Below are 12498 nucleotides of genomic sequence, written 5' to 3'. Positions count from 1 at the left end.
CCAAGACGACACACCTGCCAGCAGCATCAAGAGAGCAGCAGATGCCATGGGCAGTCTTGATAGCCTGTGTCACGATATCGACAATGACCTACAGGAAGGTGTGCCAGAGGAGGACTCTCAGAACCATGTCTACGACAACGACAAGGACTTGCAAGAAGGTATCACAGAGCACGATGAGGACGCCCATAACCACGTGTACGATACAAGCACGTATGACAGTGACCATCATTCAGCAATTAATCCGACCGGCCGTCTCGGCAGTTCGGAATCTCCCCGCGACAAGGAGAGCGAGGTGCTAGATCACGACGCTACCTGTCAAGGAGGCCCTCCAGACTGCAGTCTTAAAGAAGAACCAGCAAATCATGAGCGTAATCCAACCGTGCAAGAAGCCAAAGAGTTTGCCAACGAGAGTGAAGGGAGGATGGATGGCAGCAGCGACCAGCAACGGGTTGAAGATCCACCGCCGATTCCTCCAAGAAGGGCTGTTGTAATGACCGCAGACGAAAGCATTGGTAATGAATTCGTTGGAAAAAACGTCTCCACCTACGTCGTCACGAAGGGCAATGACACGTACGAAGCTGCAGGCACCAACAACAGCCATGAAGAGCCGGGCGGGGCATACGGTACAACGGCAGCCCTGTCAGCCTATCCGACACGGTTCGCTCCATCCAACAGGGCCTGCAGTACCGACACTCTGTACGGGGCGACCGAATTAAACAAGATAACGGCACACCCGCAATAGAAAAATAAAAAAACAGACACCTGCAAGACACGCACATTAGATACATGTACAAAGCGAAGTCAATCTCTAGCAAGTTTGCTTCTGTCTCCATAAAGCTTGCTTCAAAGCAACCGGTTAGGGTACGGGGCCGTCGTGTAGCAAAAGACAATGGCACAAATCGCAATAGGAACTGCCCGCAGCACAGTGTATTTGAAGTATGATTCCAATTTGGTTCTAACGAAAAATGATTTAGAAACCCAAATACAATGGTACATTTTTCAGGTCAAGATTTAAGACCTAACTACGAACTAAATTGTAGACAATACACAACTCTACAAAAAGTTAACCTACCTACGAGCTCTATCGACAACGAAGGAGACATGGATATAAAGAAATGGGTTAGGAAAGGCCTCAGCTGATTTCTACCAGCATGGCAAGGTCTAGGCTAGAGGGAATCTCTCTAACAGGATAGACACCGCTTGACAACGGTGGGTGACTAAAAGTCATTACGATCATTGAAAAACCATTGGAAGATCATTGAAGGCTCACTGAAAGACCCATGAAAAATCTGTTAAATCTCGGATGCCCTACCGTTTTCATATGGTCTCACTTTTATGCTACCCCGCTACCAGGACCATATAATTTAATTATTCATGGAGGAATACCCAGACAGAATGGTATCTACAATGTAGACTGGGCACTTCGCAGATAGAATGATATGGACATCAAAATTTCAATGATTGGCAAAGCATATGATGCGGACAGAAACATATGCCTTTAATGATTCCCGTTCACGTATATTTTATTCCAAAATGTAATTATTAGTCTGTCTCTTAACACCTATGAGACAAACCAAATCGTCTACTAGTACTGACGTCATTATATCGAACACGCAGTTTTTGACAGTTGTCCTAGATTGAAAATCAGTACATGGAGAAAACAAAAGTTAAAGCCTTCTGAACAATTCTTAGAATTTAAAAGAAAGCCAACACTGAGACAAAATCATTTCGCGAAAAACAGGGTAGGTACATGTTATTGCAACGTGAATAATTGCCAAACTTAATAAAGTATCTTTCAGTTCTATTTGCTACCGATGGAATTCACGGAAGTTTCAAATTTCCCTCCACCTTATTTTGCATTTATAAGGTCTTGCAATGACTGTACAATCGAAACCATTCAAATTTATCATGTTTGTCAGTATTTTAATTGATTATTTTTTGATTTACATGATTAAGTGAGAAGGTTTGACGCCTCAAAATTTAAAGCAGGCTGCACAAGAAAATTACAAAAATCTAATATGTTTGCCTTCAGGGTACTGTCTAGAAAATATGTGAAAATGAGCTTAAGTTTGTCTTCTCGTTCTCTTTTAAAAGAAACTCTTATATGACAACCAGCGGAGGTCATCATACTGCAGCCAACGCACGGCAGTCGGCGGTAACCATATCCAGGCGCAAATTGACGCCGGCAGAAACAAACATATCGTAATACCGCTCATACAGTGTCAAAACTGGCGCATTCCCAGAAAATTCACTGACGTGCACAGAATAATCTCAACAGCTTTGCAAAGTTCTGTGACGCACTACTTTTCCCCAAATTACTATTGACCACGAGGGGCGCGGATGAATACTGGTTCTGCTACCTTATGGTGATAAAAAACGAGTAGGGGCCTGTCATTTGGACAATGTCATATACATTTAACCCCATTGCATTACACGGTGCACTGATCTACCTGGTGGAAGTTAAATCGATTAATTGGAAAGAGGAATTTTGTTTTATAATTTGGAGAGTAATCGGCACACATCTCAGGAGGATTGTATCTTTCGTTCTCAGCTGTCTTTGCTAATTAAACAATGTTTCAGACTATCACGTGATTTGATGCATATTGATTAGATGAATAAAGGGACATATCGATCATTGTTACATCACCTCGGGGGAATTTTGCTGTGTGGTTTTTCTTCTGACTTAATTAACATATTTCAAGCGATCTTTATCCTCTAAGTCCCCGACTGCGTTGTTTTGCATGAAGGATTTTTTTAACCAGTAGTATTGTCCCAATAATTTCGGGAGTTGACCATTAATTCTATCAATTTCCTGAGTCTGCAATGCCCATTTATCTTTTGTCGGTAGACAATTTGGACATGAATAAAGCTATTGGTAGTGAATCTTCTTGACGAAAAGATATCCGGTAAGTCAGTAACTATCTCTCATTCTAGGATGAAAAACAACGGACATTAATGTAACCATTTGTAACGGCGTGGCCACATTCGCCAAAGGCAGTCGTACGATTTTGATGTTTTGAAGTTTCTAGCGAGTTGTGAGAGAATTAACGGCAAAAAGGATGATGGATAGCCTTTTCTGTAAAATCTACAGGATAGCAGATAAATATGTACAACTATCTCAAGAAAGAGGTCATATGATTGAGACCACTTTCCTTTCCTTATTGGCGCCCGGCCCCGTCGGTACATTTTTGTTTACCACAATTACTTTGCAATGAGTATGCTATGGGTATTGTATATTCACACGGCATTGTGAAATACAGACTTGGTGCCAAAAGGCTTAGTAAGACTGACGTTATAATCATGTTTTGGTGCCACACACCTAATTGACAGGTGCTCCGCGGCTGTTTGTATTCCACGGAACGACCTGTCGCACCTGAGCCCTATCTATGTTTAACGGTCATTTATCGAACGTGCTGTCGTTTATCTTAATCCACGCGTAAAGCCCCCCTCTCACTGGACCCGCGGCACACTGGCGTCGTCGCTTCGGCCGATCGAATTGACAAAGCACTCATCGAATTTACTCGGCAAAAAAACAAATCTTTTTAATTAAGCTTTGTGTGTTCTGTTGTGTTTTTTTTTGGTCATACGTGTACGTTTTGATTGATATTCCCATTATCAAGTCAAGGGTAGCACAAATCCAGTTAAGGATGCAGCGACGCCTCCAGCGTGCCGCGGTTCCACTGAGAGAGGGGCTCTAAGCAGCACAAATCTAATTTCTTAATTCTCGGATTGTTCTTGGACGAAATACATACGTTAGGCAGGCAAAATCAAAATAACGACACTTTGTGATAGCTGACCCTGCTTTCACTATTATATGTACATTGCAATGCATAGATATGTACATGACATAGGTTTTAACATAATCGTTCACAGTTCAAAATATGTTCGTTATTGTTATACATCCAGACTGTGTGGACCAATCAAATACTTCAATTGCTATTTGTTATACAGCCATAACTTCATAATCATGCATGGGTAAAACATACGATTGACAAATAATGCACACTTGTAGGAATAATGGGAAATGATTCTGATCTTGTTAATGTTATATTGACTTTGACTTTATTTGGATTCAGAATAAAACACAACTTGACAGTTCAGTTAGATATTCTTCCCGTGGTCTCACATTGATATGGGCGTTTACTATATGATATGTGACAACCCCTGCATGGTATACATTTGGAAATATACCAAATAATGTCTTGACGTTAGAAACTCCTACAATGAGTGTAAAATCCCATTGTAATCCCATACTACTACACCATATTGTATAAGATAGATTGATTAGCCTAATAGAATGATATCTATGTACCAGTGAATTACTTTTTACCTTGTACAATTGTTGTGCAATAAAGTTATAATTACTATCATGATAATGACGTTAATGATCCGCTTCCCCTATGTGTTAACGATGACATGGCCAGTGACCTGTATTCACTGAATAAACTACCGAGTCAGCGAAGCGGGTCATTAACCCTTCATTAATTCAATAGGGCATCAAACGATACAGTATGTAAAGTGCGTGGGCGCACCAACGTTGTATAAAAAAGCTTAAACAATTACGAAGACGAGGACTGTTTGTGCAACGGCAAGAGAACTCAGGGGTTTATATGTATCCAAAAATTTCAAATCAGAAACAAAATGAGACAGTCAAATTCGAGAACAAAGAAATTACAATGGACTAACCTTACGTAAAACTACATTCAATGACAAAATGCTTGGCTCTGTATATATTTGGATGACAATGTAGAGTAATCTATCAATATTGAACAGACACTAAAATGAAACAATGTTAAAAGTTATATCTTGATATATGTATATTTTCTAAAAGAATAAATGTTCTACAATTTCACAATCAACGTTGCCTAAATATTGTGCTTCTAAATTTCAAGAGGAACTGTAACAGACATTTGTACAGACGGTTTTCACCAGGTCTTTGCACAGGTTCACAGGCCGGCTGTAATTGGTCAGTTGATCTTCAAATTTTGATTTATGTATAGACAAAGGCTTAATTCTACTTCGTTATATCGCTATAAAAGTGAACATACTAACTCTTCAATCTTTCCTCTGATCCTCTTCAGGATAACTGTGGACCCGGAGTGTTCATAAGATGCTACAATCCGGAAGCGTGACGTATGCATCGGGTCAATGGTTGTTGGAAGTTGGAATCGACCCCCGACCTATTCCATATCAAAGTGCAATTGCAACTTGGCTGCGTTTGTATATTACAGTATATAAATATAGAATACAACACGGGGTATTCCGTATCACCCGAGGTCCCAGCCCGACTGCGGGTCGGATCGCCCGACGGCCGTAGGCCGGAGGGCGATCAGAACCGCGGGAGGGCTGGGACCGAGGGTGATGCGGAATACAACGTGTTGTATTTTATTTATGTCATACCTTGGCCATACCCACCCGAGAAAACACACATTTCAATGCGGAATGCGCCAGAAGTTGAGGGAGTTTTGTGTCCTCGAACAAGAAACTGTAGCAACATTGATTCCAATCTCCGAATCCGGTATTCGAATTTCCGACGGCCGCACAACCGGCGCGCTCGAAATGCGTTCGAAATATTCTATGGAAGCCTGTGTGATAACACTTCCGAACCCTATGTGATCCGGATAGTTATCACACGGTCCGGAACACCCGTATCAGGCCCAGGCATGACATAATATATCAGATCGCTTGTTAACAAGGTTAACAAGGTCAATTCCCAGTAGTGTCCATCAGTAGCTTTGTTGTTCAGTGTTCAGCTTCGTACGATGCCGCCGGGTCGCAGAGTCGAGAGTTAACTCAAATATTTCCAGACTGCATGCTTTCTTCTCATCCGACTGGTATGATATAGGTAAGATGTTTAGGAACTGGCAGCGGTGAGCCATCGTGGTTCACAGTACCACGTTTGTCCTAGCATGTGTAACACAACCTTTCGCAGTCAGAGGCTGATTGGAACCCCTCCCCGAGAGCTTTTGGCCGTTCACCTCAAACTCAAGAGAACCATTTTCTTTCCTAGAGTCACCAGTAGGAGCCAATGATGCTAATTACTATCAGCTCAATATGAGCTCAGAATATTCTGTCACTATGAAAACCAGTCATCACGGTCTCTGATATCATGTCAACATACAGTTATCAGCCTGAAAATATTCGGTTTATGGTTGCACATGTGCCTATATCAGGAGGATTAGGATGTTGAAATTCTCCTGACTTAAAAGTAACAAAAATAAACGTATTTGCTATCCAGCTTCTGGAGGCCTGACCAGTGAAGGAGCATCTGGAATATTGACTTAGTCAGGCTAATATTTGCCCTTCGTTTTACCATCAGTGATGTAGTAGGATAGCTATATTTGCTCATCTCGGTCGAAACAGTTGTGAATTTCAAAAAGGATTCCGTAAGAGCATTGAAAAGGCGCCGGAAACGTTGCAAGAGCTTGCGTTGATAAAGCTTTTTCGACATGGAGGCACCCCCTCATTGGTCGAACCGCTAATTGCCATGCCATCATTGGTTGGGCTAGTAATTGTTTTGGACAGCCTGGATGACTCATCGTTACGTACGAGAAAGGTTTTCCAGGAAACGCTTCGCAGCAAGCCTTGCATCAATCAGTGGTTGGATCAGTTCCTGTCAGTAACCAAAGCCGATTTTCTCTCCCACACACACGCTTAATCATGGAACTCTTCAGAAACGCACGCATGTAGATACGTTAGGGGACGGCAAGGATTTTCCCTGATGCTGACGTCATTCAGTTTCTTGTGTATGTATGTATTCCCGCCCTTGCGTTCACGGAGTAACATTCAAATTTGTCAAAAGTGGCCAGTTTCCAGGGATTTCTGGGTGTATCAGGCAGCGTGTTCGCGTTGATATGGATCCCGTAAATTTCCGGTAGCATTTCTAGGAGTTTTCCAACCGGAAACTCGGTTTTTCATGAATTGATATGCGTTAAATTACCTCTCTCCTCTGCTACCTCCTCGTCCCTTTCCTCCACAGAGGGTAATTAACGTATCTGCGGTCGATGCATTATGATGAGAGTTTACTCCAATGGGCCACTCTCGTAACTGAATGTTATAAAAACAGAAAATCACATGAAGTAATGATAATAAATATATTTGCAAAGTAGAAATGAAGCAAATAATCAGATTGAAAATTAGAATTAGATTAAAAAAGGCCGTTACTGATCCCAGCTGATTTCCATACCTACACGTTAGTCCTGCAAAGTATGTCATTTATATCAACGTCCCTTTGGAATATTGCGATGTTGAATCGACGATATATCGTCATTAAAACTGTGTATCTGACGTTAAACCGTGCACTGCGTGCAGCCTCCTCTACTACCTGCGATAACCGAATCGAATGGTTGACGAGACGTAAGCGCGATCAACTCATCTTCCTGATTGACTCCAACACATATCCGCTACCTACGTTTAATCATCAGTCATGTTGCATTGATGCACCTTCTAAAGATGAAACCCTTAGAATAGCCCGAAGCTGTCTCGACAGTTTGTCATCATTAAAACGTTAAGCTGGCCAGCCTCTATGTAATTATGAATTCCTGCATAGATGCATCCATCGAAGGCTAAATCATTGTCTGAATAGCAAGGTCCTTTTATTCACAACCAAGCATTTTACAAGAGCCGACGTTTCAACAGCTGTCAGCCATCTTCATCAGGGCAATGCTGACTAGTTCACAGTGTACTGAAGCTAGGTGTTACTGCTAACAATGCAGTCCCAAACGTTAAGTATTGGTTCATTAATAGACTCCATTGTTAGCAGTAACACCTAGCTTCAGTGCGCTGTGAACTAGTCAGTATTGCTCTGATGAAGATGGCTGACAGCTGTCGAAACGTCGGCTCTTGTAAAATGCTTGGTTGTGAATAAAAGAACCTTGCTATTCAGTCATTAGCCAAACTGATGAAATTATTCACGGATAGATCATTGTCTCTTTAGAATATCTAGTTGTGGAGTTTAAAGACTGTCATCATTGAAACCTTGTCCTATGGTTAACTAATCTTCCTTCTCTGCTATCCTTGATGAATGGATGATAAAGAGAGGTAAAGTCATGGTCGTGACTGACCGAAGATAATTCCTGCTCCATACGCGTACTTACGGATTCTTGTTGCATAGACGCACCTACCTAAGCGTAGATAAGTGTCTCTTTAAAACATCCGGCCGTTGTGTCGACAGGGTGTCATCATTAAAACCCAGACGCTTAACTGGACAAATATGAATTCCTGCAAAGATGCACCTATCAAAGAACGGTTGTTGCTGAAAAGTATTTCTTGTCACTTTTGGATACCGAGGTTGTCTTGGCAGGATGTCATCTTTAAGTCTGTGTCCCAGACGGTAAAATAGCCAGTATCTTTGTAATTGTGAATTCTTGCATTGATGCACATATCGAAGAACTGTTGTTGTAAGTCATTGTCAGTTTTGAATACCGAGAAGTGGTGTCGACAGGATGTCATCTTGAAGTTTGTGTCCCAAACGATAAAATGGTCAGTCTCGTTGTGATTGTGAATTCTTGCAAAGATGCACCTATCGCAAAACGGGTGCTGTAGAAGAGTATATCATTTTCACTATAAAAATCTGAGAAGTTGTGTCGACATAACGTGATCATCCAAACCGTGTCCCAGATAATAAACTTGTCTTCCTTCTCTGCTATTTGTGATCAATGAACGATAAAGATCATTGTGGCTGACTCCAGAGGATTCCAACTACTAACAGGTGATTATGTATGTCTGCATAGATGCACCTAGCGAAGATTTAATCATTGTCTCATTAGAACACCGGGAAGTTGTCTAGATAGGGTGTCATAATCAAAACTGCATCCCTACAGGCCAGCCTCTTTGTAATTAAGAATTTCTGCATAGATGAACCCATCGAAGACTATATCATTGTCACTCTCGTATACAGAGAAGTTGTATAAACAGAATATAGTCTTAAGAAGAGCGTTCCAGACGCTTAAGTGTCTTCCTCTTCTGTTATCTGCAATGAATGAATAATAAAGAAATGTCAAGCTCGAAAGAGTCATCGTCCTGACTGACTGTACAGCAGCACAATGTAGATAATTTCCCTTACTCTAATTTGATTATAGATTATTGCATACTAGATGCACCTTGCGGATATTGGATCATTGCATCTTTAGAATACCGACTTGAACAGGGTTCATCATAAAAGTGGTATCCCAGCCATTAAACTGACCAGTTTTCGACACTACCCGTGATAAGATAAACGATAAAGAGGCGTGAATTCAAATGAGTCCTCTTCGCAATTGATGGCTCTGTTTGATTTACATAAAGTTCCAGCACCGTGTTCCCATAGCCAACATTTTAATACGATCTTCCTCATGTTGCTGCCTCTTGTCTTGATTATGTAGTCAAATAAATATATGCATTGCGTTAAAATATTGTATAGTCATCGTCATTGAGGGGCTGGATGCATGACTTTGAAATTGGTCTACGTAAAGCCAAATACGGTTATTCATTCAGATAAAATCCAGTAAGCCGCAATCATAGGGTTAAGTGTGTTTTATAGAGTTCACTGAATGATTTCCGATGTTAGGTGCTTTGATATCTACGTCAGTAATGTTACTCAGACGGTCATTCGGATCTTTCAAACGGGGGGAATTGGCAAATTTTGCTCTTTCGAAAATCCAACGCTTAGGAGAGATTTGAATGAGTGCTCGAACGAAAAGGTCAAAACGTAGGATATGTGCAACGCTCTGGAGGTTTGAATTGATGGACTATTGAAAAAGGTCACGTTGTAACTGATGATCTTTTGAAGAGTACCGTAGAATGGATGAAGAGAAGGTGTCAAATGTAGCTATTTTCGGTTGTAGACTTTCTGTGAGGGACCGTTCTTTGTAGTTTGAAAACCAGTACATGAGTGAAAAGAACTCGTCGAGGTCGTGCGAAGAATCAAGCTGAAGCCATACACTTGTAGTGGTCAAATACATCGTACGGCTATCGTAACTCAGTTAGAAAATTGTTTTCGACAAAGATACCGACCTGTTTCAAATGAACGTGCTCCTCCTAGCGTCATCATTTCTGTTGGACGAATCCTTCACCGTTGTCAAAACACTGTGAACTCTTCGCAGAAATTTGTCTACTCTTCGCTGTGTTCTCCAAGAAACTCACTATAAAACGTAGAGAGACGAAACGCTTTCACCAACCTCTCTGTGTAAGATTCGGTCGTCTTTGAAAAATTTGGTATGACCAGATACCATTGAAGACAAAATGTTGATTGTTCTGCAACTATTATTCAGCCATCTACCGGCTTCCAAATCTTCAGTTTGATAGCGGAGTGACAGCAAAGCAAAATGAAGCCGAGTGCCAGAACGCCACTTGTCGTCACCCCGGCGATGTACCGCGTCGTGTAGGTCGCCGAGCCGTCAGCATCGTCGTCGGCGGGGACGATCACCTCTGCGCCCGAGGACGGTCTCACTGTGGTCCCGTTCAACAGTAGGGCTTCGGATGATGCTGTGGAGAAGTGCACCGGTGTCATCTCTTTTGAATACCAGCTCTCGGTTCTCTCTCCAAAGGCACACTTGTAACACAAATTCACGAGTTTTAGATATGCTGAATCCCTCTTGAAGAGTCAGTTGTCACAGACCACCCACGATCTTCTCAGATGCTGCAATCTCTTCCCAATATCAGACAATTTAACACAGCAATTTCGGTCCTCTATTCCTTTCCCAAAGACACACGCTTCAATTTTCCCGGGAGATGACGCCTACCCCCTATCGTATAGCTTCCCAGTACGATTTTACCGGTCCTCTTGAATATAGGAATGCTGAGATCTCTTCCCCGTACCGTATTGGCTTCTCCGAAGGCTCAGTTGTAAAACGCTTTTCCGATCTCCAAAACGCTGAGAATTCTCCGCTATTCCTTTCCTGAAGGCACGTTTGCACGCAGATACCGTCCGCTGCAGCAGTGAATATATACAGAGCTGGTACTTTATACTATTGATCACCTTTGTGTAAGCGGCGTGTCTACATCGGGTCAATCCCCCTCGCGATGACGCACAAGGCGAGGCCCTGATAATTGCGTACATCCCCGCCAGCAGTGGCGCACGTGACGCAGACAACACTGCGTCACCGTAACCCATCTTCATTTCCAGCCCCTAATCCTCTCAATCAGTATCGAATCAACTGCACAGGACGCCCACGTAATACCCTCGTTTACAGATCTTCCTGTGCCATCTCTAATTCATCGTTTCCTATACAGTAAAGTGCATTTATGTTCGCGGTCATTTCATGATTAGAAGGAGAAAACGGAGTGGTATGAAGGTAAAACCGTAACGGGAAAATGGAGTGTTGGCGGTGGTTTTGAGTTTGCAGGAGTGTGTTATAGTCACATATTGCGGCAGTAGTGGAAACACAGGCGCCTTTAAGGATATCCAGTCAGAAACCACATTCTAGAGACTCAATAAGGGTGCTTCACCTCCAGCATATCATAACAAATGAAGACCTTTATTGTACATTTTTGCCCCACTAGGCTAAGCACAGGTCACATAAATGTATTAGCAATCATATACATAATATTATCCACTTACTCACTCTTACACAATTGTATAAATATGGGAAGCAGTATGCTTGGCAAGAGTTGGTCTATTGAATGCTGCAAGAAATTAGATTTATCTTTACTATTAAAATATATCTGAAGTGGGAGAATTTACTTAAAACATAAAGAATGATTCTATCGCTCTCATATATGACAATCTACAGTAAAATGTATTTCGTCTTCTACTTAACCTAAACGACAAACATTGGCAGCTCCTTTGCTCAATAAATAATTTACAACGTATGGTTCGCACATGTTGTGCTTAGACAAGGAGGAAGACTTGGTGCTGTGAAGAAGTCACCGTAAAATCGCGAACATAAAACCCCCGCAAACCTAAACGGATTTACAGTATCCGGGTTTTCCTCGTTCGACGGCTGTTCTTCTGTGGGACGGAGATTACGCCTGTGGTACTCTTTTGAGATTAACATCTCTCAGGAGAGACACACAAACCAGGCATGAATTAATCATCATACGTGTCCTTTATAGACGTGAAGGACAGATGTACAAAACTCAAGGTTAAAGCGCGCTATTATCTGATGTATCGAAACCAGACAAAATTGATTTGTTAAATGATAACCCGAATTGATCCCAGGCAAATAGACAAAATTATATGTTTTCATATTAATAATTCAAATCCTATTTTAGTCACATATCAATTCTATACTCAAAGTTAGCAATCACAATTATCTGCTACATACATTGACGCTACAGGAAATTCACATGTTTAGTGATAGCCCCAATAGATTCCAGGCAAATACACAAAATCATCTGTTTTCATAATTTATATTAATAATTCAAATGCTATTTTAGTGACATATCAATTCTATACTCAAGTTAGCAATCAGTATCATCTGCTACATACATTGACGCCACAGAAAATTTAATTGTTTAATGATAACCCCAAAAGATTCCAAGCAAAATGACACAATTATCTTTTTTCATATCAATAAT

This window comes from Branchiostoma lanceolatum, chromosome 6 (assembly GCF_035083965.1).
Source record: "Branchiostoma lanceolatum isolate klBraLanc5 chromosome 6, klBraLanc5.hap2, whole genome shotgun sequence".
In the NCBI taxonomy this organism is placed as follows: domain Eukaryota; kingdom Metazoa; phylum Chordata; class Leptocardii; order Amphioxiformes; family Branchiostomatidae; genus Branchiostoma; species Branchiostoma lanceolatum.
The sequence above is the reverse complement of the archived record's forward strand: the minus strand, read 5'-3'. Positions refer to the sequence as shown.